Below are 14,442 nucleotides of genomic sequence, written 5' to 3' on the forward strand. Positions count from 1 at the left end.
ACAACAATATCCTGGGCCCCATGTCCAGGAGGCAGTCATAGAGATGTGTTCACTGTTATAGCGTGAAGTATCAAAACCATTTTAATTTTCTTGGAGCTAATTTAAATAACATGGCTGCACCAATGAGTTTAGGAAAAAGGTGTGCCAGCTAAACTCCTCCCACCCCTACAGCCTTCCCCCTCCTGAGCCTTTCTTTGCAACTCTCAAGTCTTTGCTTCCTATCTCTTGGACTTTCTCTCCCACCCCTGTCACCCCAAATCAAAGCTCTACCCAGCATCAATTCTTTAGGCTCTCTTCCTGGAGACTTGTTTGTCTACTAGAATGCATTTTACTTTTTGAAAACCTTGCATTTACCTTTTATTGGTGTAAAAGCTGTGATATGCCACCTAGTATAAAACAATGGCAATAAAGACAGCAAAGTTTCTTCCAAGATCCATTTTTCTAGAGCCAAATATTACTAAACAATTCCCGTAGTATGCCTATTAAAAATTTTAAATGTAAAATGAAATATTGAAGAGGTCACGCCTGACTGTACAGTACACCCCGTTGTATCTCTTCCAGGCATTTCTTTGTTTCCCCACTCCCTAGGGAGGTGTTCAGGAGCAGACAAGAGTGTCTAGACACCTCTGGCCTCTTTTTAATATCAGTCCTGGAATGTGGCACCTTCTCTACCCAAGTATAGATCTGCCTGCTGGCAAATTCTTTCCTTCCAGCTTGTCCTTACTCTTTTGTTTTACTGCCCGAACAAAGTGCAAATGCCTTTCTCTCCTATTAAATTCAATGACTCCCAAGATGCCCAAATGCTAGGGTTCAAAGTTCATTCTCATTCTCCCATCTCTGTTTTGTTTGTTGGCCTTCGGACTTGACACCTTGGTTCTCAAGGTGAAATTAGGCCTGTGTTTGTTTCTGTGAATAAAGAAGACTAAATGGAACAAATATTAAACAAGCCAACAAGATTTGATAGCATTCCTATTGCTCACAGATACACAAAAACTAAGAATGAAGTCACGGTAATACCACCTCATCCATGGGAAATGGTTATTATTCATATCTAAATTTGGGGGCAGTCAATATTAATGGTATCCTTTAATAGCTCTGCATGCTAGAAAAAATTTTCTGGAGAAGTGATAAACGAATAGCCTTACCGTTGGGAAGAAGTAAATGCTTATTGCCTAATAAACTTAATTTTATCATAAATCTAATTTCAGCATGTTCGATATTGTTTCATAGGCTCAGCACTCCTCCTCTAGAAACCTCACGTTCAGTCTGGGGAACGATCACTGTTTTGAACTCTCCGACCTAACCAGCCAACACTGATCGTCATATTAAACCATGAGCCCAACACACAGCTGATCCTCATTGATGGATTCTGGGACAGGCACTAGACCCAGAGTCAAAACGAAAGTTTTTTGAGCAAGAACAGACAGCAAGTCTGTTTTGCCAGGAGGGGGAAACCTGCAGAATAGGGTCTGGAATGTCGGAGCTACCTGTTCCACTGACCCACACTGCATGAGGCAGTGCCTCCCTAGCTAGCTATACATGAAGAAGACTTGGGGAACCTTGGGCAAAATGTGCTATCCTTATCCCAAAAGTCCATTAACTTGTTGTGAAAAGGAACCCAGGTGTCAATATCTCTTGAAAATGTTCCCCAGTGCTTTTAATGAGCAGGTAATCCTAAGAACTACTGACCTGGAAAATGTTCCTTGGGACAAAGAACATAATCATAAGAGATGCAGAAACACAAACAAGGGGAGATGCAGATTTTAGGCTGAACCACTTCTACACTTCTCTCTCTCTCTCTCTCTCTCTCTCTCTCCCTCCCTTCCTCCCTTCCCCCTTTCCCTCTCCCCCTCTCTGTCTTTGTCTTTCTCCCTTCTTCTCTTTTTCTTTCTTTTGTTATTCTAAGGATAAATCTTTTTTTTAATAATTATCTGAGATAGCCTAGTATCTTTCCAACAAATCCTCCTTTATCCTAAGTCAATGTAAGTTGCACTTGTGTGATTTGCAAGCAGAAAAGAGCATATTTTCATATTTTCAGGCTTAATAGACTTTTACTCTGGTGCAATAGCTTCTTTCCTTTGTAGTCCTTCATTAAACAACCCCAGTAGCAACCCAGCTCTGCAGGACTCATAGGATACAGTAAAGAGATCATATAGCTCCTTAATTTGAGGAGTTTTCAGTCTGGTGAGAAATAGGAGCATGTCAGCCGAGAGCATACCTAGGAGAGGAATGCTGACAGGTTGCTGTGACAGCACTGTGTGCTTAGTGTGGTAAAGTTCATGGAAGCCTTGACAGAGAGGATGGCTTCATGTTGGTGCGAAAGTGAATTACTGTCACATGGTAGACAAAAGAGAGACAACATGAGGGCTACATGGCCAGTTGTCTGGAGTTAAGGGAAGCGTATTAGGAAAGCTGTGATGGCTGGGCTAAAGAAACATACTAGATATGAGAAGTAAACATGGTGCTTGGAGCATAGGCACTTCCTGAAGAACCTCGGAATGGCTTTGCCAGAGCAAGGATATACATAAATATATACACGCAGGAAAAATTTCCCAAGGTAAGTCACAGCCTGATGTTCCAAGTATTAGAAATCAACACCTTAGAAGGAAAAAAAAATAATGGAACTTTAAACTAAAAATTTGGTAATGAACACCTACTAAAAACAAATGGCAGATTCTCCTTCTACAATAGCTGATTATACTAAGTTAATAATAGTGTGGACCCAGGTATGTTGGGATAGGCCTGTAATTCCAGTACTTGGCAGCTGAGACTGGAGCACCGTGAAACCTTGGTCAGCCTGGCCCATACAGCAAGACCCTTTTGCAAATGGTAAAGTAAACCAAAACATACCAAAACAGAACAAGAGTGGGTATAGAAAGAATGGAAAATAAGAGCAAGCACAGTGGAACACAACCTTTACAGTGACGTCTGCATTTGTTGCTTTGTTGTAAATAGAATGTAATCATCTATATTAATATCCATGTTTGTTTTCTTAGATTTGGCTTTTTTTCACTTCAAGACTAGTTGGAGGAGAGATAGAACTAATAAATGAAAGGCTGCTGTTTGTATCTAAGTCTGATCCTCTTCTCATGCTCCCTAAGCCAAGTTTATCCTACTCTGACAGTAAGATAGACCAGAGAACTTGATGTAGGAGCATATATCCAACTAGTGTTGGTGCTGACCTATTTGGCACAGATAATGGGAAAAAAATCCAGGTCATCTTTTTGCACTTATTGGTAAATGAGCAAATGGGAGCTAAGGTCTCTAGTAGAATGTCTGAGAACTCCAATAAGGGACAACTGAAAAGGGTACTTTCGTATCTGGGTGCAGATACTTAGAAGTAGGGACTATTGTTCCTAACTTAAATTTCCTTAGAAGCTACTTAAGAATCTGGCTCTATTTTAGCTCCCACTTCCTGAGGGACTAACACAATTTCTTTCAACTATATAGCCTGCATATATGATAGACCATAGTTATGGAAACATAGGGCTCATGATGAAGATCACAAAGTATCATAGGCCTAGGGTGGGGCATTCTCTGTATCTCTGTGTTTCTTCCAAAAATATTCATATCACAACTCATTGTGTGTAGTTCAATCTGTAAAACCCTCAGCTCACATCATAAGGCCTTAGATGCTGTGTCTCTACCTCAACTTAAGGCTCCCCCCTCCCCACCTTTCATAAGGTTCTAGCCACTCTGAACTTTTATTTTTATTATTTGTATATAGATCCTATTTATTCTTGAGAATTTTAGATGCGTACACAATGAAATATTTACTCCCCTTTCTCTCTTTCAACTTTCTCCTTAACTTCTTCATCTTATCCCCCTCCCACCTTTATATCCTATTAGGTCCTATTAATGTTGTCCATATATTCATAGATGTGGGGCCATCTTCAGGAAAACTGGAAATCTACTAGTGGCCCATACATTCAATAAGCACAGATTCTCCCTCCCCAGAAGCCATCATCTGCCAATAACTCCAGGCAAGGCCTGGAGAGTGTCGACCTCATTTATGCTGAAATTTTGGCTCCCTTCACATTTGTGCAGATATTTTGATTACTGTTGCTGTAAACACACACACACACACACACACACACACACCATTGAGTTCAGTTAGTGTTGCTCTTATGTGCATTTATTTAGGACAAAAGAGGACATCAAATTCTCTGGAATTGGAGTTTGGGTGGCAAGCTCCTGTGTGGGTACTGGAAACGGAACTTAGGCCCTCTCCAAGAACAATAAGCATTTTTAACTGCCGAGGTATCTCTCCAGCCTCCTATTTAACTTGGCTTTTATGCTTAATCTTTGTAATGATAAAATGATATGTCAACAAAAGATGTCTTGCTAGGTGTCCTTGAAAAAGCAACATTACTTCTCAAATATCCAGGCTGAAGGTGTGAAAGCACTTGACCACATGGCATTAGTAGTTTCTTCTCTTACTCCTGATGTTCAAGTATTTTCAAAACATCAAAGCTCTCTTGGCAAAATATCATTTTCTTTTTTATTTTTTCTACTTTGTAACAGCAACCACTCCTGAAGCACAGAGGTTTGAGAATGCTACTGTGAGTAAATATTGTACACAGACTGGACCCTGGTACTTCATTCTCTTGCTTGGGAATGGCTAAGATTGTCTATGATACAGTCCATACTTTTGATTTTTACAATGTTTACTACGATAATGAACAGTTTGGTTAATCTTCCTGTAAAAATTGATTTTTGTTTGTCCTCCAATATTTTGTACTAATAAGAATTTCCCTTTTAAGCATAGCTGGTTCTGCCTCATCAACCACAGACTTTCATTTTAAAGTGAATCTTCTAATTACAAAGTCGTCTAGTGGCAGTCTGGACAAAAAATGGCATTCTGGTTAACACCACATAAGTTTATCCCCACACCCTTCATGACATACTGTTAGTTATGATATCATTTGATGAAAGTCTTTGACACAGTCTTACTCTTTCAATATGCAGAGACAAATGCAGGTACTAATTATTCAGAGGAGCACCCATCCTCTGGTTGGTTAGAGGCTGCTACATAGTTTAGTGAGTAACCTTCAAACGCAATAGAATCTAGAACAGTTCTGATGGCAGTGGAATAGACTGGCCTTTCCTGAAGTATTCTGCTAACAGAAAGGTGGGAAGATTGATAGCATCAGGATCAGCTTCCCTTTTGCAAAGTTTTCTTGAATTGTAACTTCTGTCTATAGAATCAAAAGCAACAGGACTCAACTTCCAAATGGGGCATACTGGATAGAACTGAAAAGACATTTCAATGTGTTCCTCTTATTTGACCTCAGAAGTATTTGTCGGTGTTTTTCAGTGACTGATTGAAAAAAGAACGGGGAAAACAAAATAAAACAAACAAAAAACCAGTACAGAATTTTGTCTTTTTAATTTGGAAATTGCACGAAAAGGAATATGTTAAAATAAAGAAATGTTATCAACTGGCAAATAAGCAAGCTCAAGTTTTTGTTTTGTTTTGTTTTTAAAGAATTATTTATTTATTTTATGTATATGAGTACAGTGTCACTCTCTTCAGGCACACCAGAAGAGGGCAGATCCCATTACAGATGGTTGTGAGCCACCATGTGGTTGCTAAGAATTGAACTCAGCACCTCTGGAAGAGCAGACAGTTCTTTAACTGCTGAGTCATCTCTCTAGCCCAACTCTCTCACATCTTATTTCCTCCTATCTCAAAGAAATTGGAAGTAGCTATAAGATTGAATATTACAGGCATAGTTAGCAGTTAAAGAGTCTTTGGTGCTTGGGAACCCATGAAAGGAACATTTTCCCTGCCCTTGCCTTATGTACACGTGTAGCATTCAAACTGGTTCAGTAGGAAAAGATGGCCTTCAGTTTTCAGAGACAGTGCTTCTGGGTAAATCAGCAAATAACATAAGTCAGTGGCTTCTGCCAAGTGTTGGGCTCCGTTCTAAGTACTAGTGAGCATTTTGTCTTCTATCACTCATTCCTTCCACCAAAGCTATGTGATTCATCCTTCCTACATAGGTATGTGAGGGCTATCTTTAAGCACACTGCACTGGGAATTCCTTGTTTTAAGCATTGCAAACATCTGTCCACTAATGAATTAGGAATATAAATGGTGAATGCCCTGGTAGAAATTTAGTTGGTTTACTTAAGCACCTAAGGAGTGGTTTTGAAGCAACATCAGCAAATAACTCTCATACTGCTTCTGACTAGCCTTAGATTGGAAAATCACATCACAAATCTAAGAAATCTGAGAAATGGGAGATGGTTTATTAATGAATGACACATAGTGAGATAAATGGATCCGGGCACAGCCAAGACAAACAGCCCCTGACCCCAGTAGAAAAGACTTAAGATTTCACTACTTCTTTTTGTTGTAATTTTGTTTTTGTTTGTTTTTTATAGACAGGATCTCCCTATGTAGCCCTGGCTGTCCTGGAACTCACTATCTAAACCAGCCTGGTCTTGAACTCACTACATTTGGCCTGCCTCTGCCTCCCGAGTGCTGGGACTAAAGACATGTGCCACCAGGACCAGAAAAATTTCAGTAATTCTTTCAGTGTGGAAGGTATAGTGGTGGAATGATAAACCATATCCTACACAAAAAAAAAAACAAAAAAAAAAACAAAAAACAAAACCAGGGTTTTATAGCACACAATGTATAATGTAATTTTTAATCTATTTGTACTGAAGTGATCTATGTAATAAAGGGCATATTGCTTGTTCCATTATCACTTCACCTTTTGTTTAAGGTCCAGTGCTATAAACTGTCCACATGTGTGTGTTTTGCCAGCCATGGAAGTGCATACCTTTAATTCCAATTCGTGCCTACTAAGGATTTGGCTGATGGATGTTTGTAGTTGAAGGTTAACCCGGTGTACATAGCCAGTTACAAGCCAACCAGGGCTACAAAGTGAGATCCTGTTTGAAAGAAGAAAAAAGAAGTCACAAACTGTTTCCATTGTGAGAGAGGATAGATCTAAATCTGGAGGTGCTTTTTTGCCAATGACTCTGGCTTTGGCATCTATGTGGTGGGTACACTGAGGCAGGTAGCTGTTGCGGGCGTTAGTGCTGATCCAGATACCTACAGTGGTTGCTGCCAAAGGCAGCCAGCAAGTAGAGAAATTACTCTGCAGACTTTTTTTTTTTTTTGAGTGAATAAAGCTTAATTTACTGGGGCTGGCATTCTCTGTGGCCAGTGGAAGAACTATGACCTCTTTTAAAACTCCTTGGAGCCATCAAGAAATATAAAGAAAGAGAGAAAATTCACATGTACACACAAAAGCAGGTGCTCGTGCACACTTGTGCACGTGTACGCAACCCACCCACACATACTGAATGAAATAAAAGACAGAGTCCAATAACTTCATACACACAAATATACATGAACATACACTCATACATACATACATGTATACAGACCTACAAACAAATATATGGCTATTCAAATATACAAGCAGGCTTTAAGTATTCCACATACATAAGTACACACAACCAGTGGATGGAAGGAACAATGTTCCAACCCCCATTTGCACAGACTTTATACATACACACACACACAATTGATGGATGGGAGAGACAATGGTCCAGTCACACCATACCATACCATACCATACCCTGCCATGCCATACTTCTTTTTAGTCTTTCTTCCATGGTCTGTATATCCCGCAAAATCCCTCAAGCAGTATACAGTTACAATGTGAATACATTTTAGTTTTCTTCTAGTGGATGATTATGAAAAAAATGTGTTTTTTAATACCTTTACAAGATATAACATTATGTAGTACAGGTAAAGAAAAGAAATTATTCTCAAACCACATACATTCATAACCAAGCCACTTGTTATAGATTAACACAGTGTAAGCAGGCAAGGAATGTAGTTTTCTCAGCCAGTTTCTCTTACTGGCAGGCAGCAATTTGCGGTTACAAAGAAAGAAATAATTATTTTATTATTTATCTTTAAAAGTAAATTTTGTAAGAATCTTAAAAAGAACCACAAATCTAAACATTTATATAAAATGTCATATAATAATGTCAAATATAAGTCATATCTACCTTAAATCCTCAAAATGCATATCTACTCATCAGCAATTTCTAATAAATTGTATCAGGAAGCTGAGGGCAAAATGGGTGTAAGAAATCAATCATCAGCAGTCCACCCTCAGTGAGAGTCACGTCAGCCAGTGCCACCATTGTTCTTATTCCCTGACTATAAAAGGCTCCTAGCTTAACAAATAAGAGTGTACCTTTTTGAACTCCAAATTGTTTCCTAAGATTTTCTACATCAGAGATGGTAGTAAAAACATCTCAACCTAGTTTCACAAACAATCTTATATTTTTCAAATGTTTTCTGAGGGTGGTGGTCATTGTTGACCATCTACATCCTAAGTTCTTCTCTACGGTGGTGATAGAATTGTTATTCTGCTCCAGCAGCAACGCCTGGAGATCAAACATTTGCACTGTGAATGTTAGAGACACTGTCCAGTGAGGTATGTGAAGCCCCCCTTAAAGTTTTCATAGAATTCTTAGATTGAGAGAGATGTGAGGGCACCAAGCAGAGTAGATCTCCATTACAGCATGAAGTCCTCAGGACATGTGGTCTTGGGCCTGTGACACAGAGGCCCACCCATGTGGCTGTGGTAACCCAAGGGCTGTATTCCATGAGTTCTAAAGCCATTTGTCATTCCTCCTGCTGGCCCTGGGCACTTTTTGGAGTATATAATGCTATGTACTTAATGCTACAAGACAACTCAGCTCTTAGACATTTAAAGATTTAATTCTCAATCATAAGAAATCTCTTGAGGGTCTAATTGCTCTCTGGAATACCTCCTAGAGATCTAGAATCACTTCCTTAGAGAATTGGGCTTCTCTAACTAGAGAACTTTCTAGAACTAGAAAAGCATGGTAGAACAAAATGCTCTTACAAACCTAGGACCAACAGTTCAATTCTCTTGAAGCCCATTTCTATGTACTAGTTGTGTGATCTCAACCTACCCACATGAGAAGACTGGAAAAAAAAAAAAAAAGAAAGAAAGCTGTGTTCTGTTTCACCAACACTATTTCCCTGTCACGTCTGCTCCCTACCAGTAAGAATGACATGGAAAAGGGGGCAGAAAAATTATGAAAGTCAGAAATTGGAGAGGACTGAAGGAAAACAGTGTCTTCTGGATATGACAGGATTACCATGGTTATGAATTCATAGGAGTTGTGCTGCCTGCATAAGAGCTTCACAAGATCAAGCCAGTCCCTATTTCAGCACAGATACAGAAAGAGCAAATGAATCCGCAGCCCTGATTGAGGATCTCTGGTGCTTAATGGCTATGGGGGAGTCAGTTTTTAGGGCATAATCCCTGTTAGTTTGAGCGAGTTCCAGTGTATGGCTCCACACCATCTCTATATAGGTAGAACTGATAGGACTTAGTAGGTTATAGAAGAAGGTGATGTGGAGTTGGAGGAGAAATCAGAGGACCCAGGAGGATTTAGAGGAAGGGGTGGGGATGAGTGTAGTTGAAATTCATTGGATACAGGTGTGAAATTCTCAAAGACTGAGGTAAAAGGATTAAGTAAATAAATGAGGTTTTTTTGTTTGTTTTGGAATGGGTGGTTTATGCATAATATGCATGTTGTATGATACACATAGACGAAAAGTCTATGTTGAAATACAGGCAACAGCTCTGTTTAGGTGACTGGAATATACGTGATAAGAAGCTAAGCTTAAAAAAATCAGAGATTTCAGAGGCTATCTGACTGGTTGTCTCAAAGAAAAGTCAGCATTTATTGTAGGGTATTTTTTTTTTTATTTAGTATTTGTCAATTTGATACTTCTTGTTGTGGTTTGAATATGCTTGGCCTAGAGAGTGGCACTATTTGGAGGTGTGGCCTTGTTGGAGTAGGTGTGTCACTGTGGGCATGGACTTTAAGACCCTCATCCTAGCTTCCTGGAAGCCGGTCTTCTGTTTTCCTTCTGAACAAGAAGTAGAACTCTCAGCAAGTCCTATACCATGCCTGCCTGGATGTTGCCATGCTCCCCGCCTTGACGACAATGGACTGAACTAAGCCAGCCCTATTTAAATGTTGTCCTCATAAGAGTTGCCTTGGTCATGGTGTCTGTTCACAGCAGTAAAACCCTAAGACACATGTATGCATACAGCATTGTTACCTTGAGTAGGTAACAATGGCTACATTACGTTCATGAGCACAACTGCCATGTCATGTTCAGAAGTACCTCATAGCTCTCTTTCTCATTTACCAGCTTTCCCATTCTTCCCACCTCCTCTTACGGGATGCTCCCCAAGCCTTAGCAAGGTTGATATAGATGTTCCATTAAGACTGAACGGTTAGTTATTCTTAGTGTTTTGGTCAGTTATGAGCCTCTGTATTTAACTGTGATTACTATAGAGAGAAGTTTCTGTGGTCAAGACTGAAAACAACATTAATCTATGTATACACACAGACATATTTAAAAGGGAATTTGACAACATATCTGTTTAGCGAAACAACAGTAGTAGGTTCCTGCCTAGGGCTTGTGAGGAAGTTTGCAGTATCAGGCATGAATTATTTCTTGTGAAGCAGGCCTCAAATCTAATCAGAAAGCAGATCATTACACCCATTACCTCCATGCCACGATTACTCCAGTGGATATGTCTTTCCTGGCAGGTTGGCTTTGTAGCATTTGAGGTTCACTGGTGCGTAATACCTTTCTGTTCTTGTAGCCTGTACAGTACCTTCCAGCACCATGAGCACAAGGCAGAAGAGTGGAAATTCTCAACTCAATTGCAACTTGATTCCTCTATGCCCTGCAACCAACATTTGCTGTATATTCAACAACTAGTTATGGTGGGTAACCAAGAGCAAGTCAATAGCCTATGTTGTTTGGGGGCCTCTGATGCCTCACTAGACAATGACTCACAGGAAGGTCTTTATTGCTTAGTGCTGAGTTTTTCTTTTATTAATGCATGCCTTCTGTGGCACCTGTGTTCAAATTCCTTATTTTAAATAGTCTTACAAAGTAGCGGGTTTCCATATATACATTTTGGTATAAGCCAGCATCTTCTTAGTCTTCTTTTCTAAGCTGTAAGTAAGTACATTCTGTCCTATGGTACTGGAAAGTTGAACAAATATCCTGCCGTTCTTTTGTGGGCATAGAGAGAATGCTGCTAAAACTTCTGAGTGTTAGACAAAGTTTTTTGTTTTTTTTTTTTCCCCTAACCTACGTATTTTTGAGCTCAAAATTTCTTCCTATTTCTTCCTATTATTCTTATGCTAGACTTGAAGAAACATTAATAATTAAAAATGTTGTGTTTGTTAAAGCCTTCAAAATGTTTCTGCTTTTCCCTTCCTTTTAGATTATGACCAAAGTTTCATGCTCCTTAATAGTCAGTTATTTCTTAGAGAGAAAAAATTTAGAAGACAAAACCTAGATGATAATGTGGGTAATTTTAGGTTGTATGCATGCACACCAACTTGAAAATCAGATTTTGGTGTGTGTTCTTATTTTAGGCTTGCCCTTGTTAACATTTTCTGAATAAACAGGTGCATATACTTCCCCAAGCTGTCACTGTTGTTTATTTAGCCTGTGTACTTCAGAATCTACTGATGGATGATATTCAACCAGCTTGAGGGTTGACTTTCAGAAACTAGAGTCTTGAAGTTTTAATGAGAGTTTCTTAAAGCATGGCCCAAAGATTTTATTAAAATAGAGCCTGTCTCTCAAAGATATCATAAAACTATCACATTTGTACGTTAATTCTAGGATTAATGATTATGAGTAATAGCTCTCAGTTTTCAGATAGTGCTTTTCATGTTCAAAGTGCTTGAAAAACATTAATTAAATCACTGGCGGTCAAATTAGATCAGTATGTTCTCTGTATGTGGATAGCTGTACCTTCTATGTACACAGTCTTCTAAATCACATCACAGCAGATCAAACATTTCCCCCCATTTGAACTTGGTTGGCTGACACTGATTCCAAGCAACACATAATTACTGAAAGTCTAGTCATGAGATGAGATTATGTAAGCTTTCTTTGTTTTTAAGAAAAAAACTGAAATTCATCCTTGATAAAAGGTACAGGATGACGCACAGTAGGAAATGCTTCTAGCTCTAGGCCAGAAGGTAACAGTGATAAACCACATTTGTTCATTCTCTTGCATTGTAGTATGGAATAGCTATATCCCAATTAAAGATATTTCACCAACAAAGAATATATTTTATACTACCTAGGCTACTGGTATTTTTGGTCTCTCTCAGCACCAATAAGATTTCTAAGGCTAAAGATGATGTTAATTTCAGCAATATGGTAATTGTTTAATACTAGGAATCTGTAGGCACTACTGACTTGAGGAGCTTTTAGGCTAGCAAACTAAACATAGTAAATTTCATGATTATTCTTAGAATAATTTTCACATTTTTTTTCCTTCAATGAATTTGATGCAGCTTTCCAAATCACCCCAAGAGACTAGATGCTCCCAACAGACCCCCAAATGAAGTATATTCCAACTAAGAAAGAGTGCTAATAGCATTCTGTCTTTCAATAACACCTAACAAATTAATATACTCTACTCACTAACACAATACAATCAGGAGAAGGCATGCACATACATGTATGGACACAACCGTGGCCAAAGTCTGGCCGGCTTATCCCTGGAAGCTCAAGGCTACATCACGTCAAATTGATGGCTTCAGGTTTCTCCCTCTACTTTGTCTGCCAAATTTTCTAATCTATTTCCAGGGAGGAAAAATACTCCTTAATTGTCTTGCAGTGTGCTAAACAAAAGAGCATCTGGTTTGGCTGAGCTGTCTTCTTCCAGATGGCAAAAGGACCACTTGAAGTCATGGTAGCTGTCTCTGCACACTTCACAGGATGCTTTTGTTTCTTCTTGGTAGAAAGGCTTGCCTTCTAGCTCTTTTCTTCTATGTGAGACTTCTCTTTTTCATGAGTGAAAACCTAGAGTTCAGTGAGAATGTATGACGCAACTAAGGTCATACTCACTGCCTACCTGGTCGAGGCATCACAGGTAACAAATATAGGTTATTGCTATATTCCAAGAGAAGAGTAATCTTCTGGGAGTCATTTATGTGATGGAGTTTTGGTCCATAAAAGTAAATCAGATACATTTTGGAGATATTTATTCTTCTTTTAATATAGAGACAAAAATTAGACACAGATCAGAAAACTTAGATGGACCTAAAATTCAACTGTCCCTAAAGGTAATTAGAATACTTGTGTACTTTGTAGATTTTGAGTTGTGCTGGTTATTTTAGTCAGCATTCATTGCCTCCATATCACTTCTGACTCTTCAGAGACATTTCTCTTTGACGTCACACATGACATCATTGTTGTTAACCAGACTGGCCTTTGCTTAGTGCCTATCTCGTTGACCTTTCTGCTGCATGCAATGCTATAGATTTTCTGCAACTAACACCACCTACCCACTATTTAGTCTTAACATTTTCATTTTCTTTGCTAACCTTGCCAGTAACCTTGTCTACTTCTTATCTCCTGTCTGTATTATCATGCAGGCTTGCATTTGCTTTCCCAGGTCCCCATCTCTCCTTCAAATTCCCAATGCCAGAGGGACTAATCTTCCAAAGTCTTTACTGTAACCTGACCTCAAAAGCCCCTCTATTCACAAGGCTTTAATATCTCTCCTAATTCTTTCCTTCATGCTTCTCCCAGTTTCTTATTCTAGATGTCTTTGACTTCTCATACAGTCTTGAATACATGAAATGTGACTCCTTTTGGGTCTCAGTGAGAGCTTGTTTCATTGCTTTGCCTTTAGTACCTAGAAGACTGCAAAGTTCACTAACATTTGTTGAATAGTGACTCTATAGATCATATCATTCCCAATGTATTCAGCTATAGCCTTCACAATTTCTATATTACTTCATTGTTCTGTACATAAGGTTGTTCTCCCTGTCCATGGATTAGATTCTGTATTATGTTTGGTACATTGACAAGAAGATTATAAGCTACTGAAAGGAGTGATATTTTTATATTCTTCCTGCCTAGAAATATATATATATATATATTTATATGTATATGTATATATATCAACTACTTATTTTTTAATTTATTTTCTACTGTAACATATAACTCACAATAGAGAACCTTTACATTAATGTGGCTAAAATAAAAATAAAAATAAGCTGATCATAAGAATGGCAGGATAAAGTCCATGGGCAGGGCCCGGTTAAGGGCTCTTTATCTTCTATTTGAGTTTCAAGTTAGGTTTGTGGACTGAGAATATGATGTGGAGGATTTTCCTTGGGAAGATGCCTTGTTTCCTTATCCAGCAGTTTGCAGGCTGTTCCTACGAGTGTTGTTAAGGACCTGGGGCCTATGTGGCTCTTATCAACTCTTGCCACAATCTCCACATCACCTTGGACTTCTTACCTTCTGTTGCTTTCTATGTATGCTCACCAAACCCAAGTCTTTCTAAGTGGCATTGATGTCCA

Source organism: Mus caroli, unplaced genomic scaffold (genome assembly GCF_978045245.1).
Source record: "Mus caroli unplaced genomic scaffold, Mus_caroli_1 scaffold_2, whole genome shotgun sequence".
NCBI lineage: Eukaryota > Metazoa > Chordata > Mammalia > Rodentia > Muridae > Mus > Mus caroli.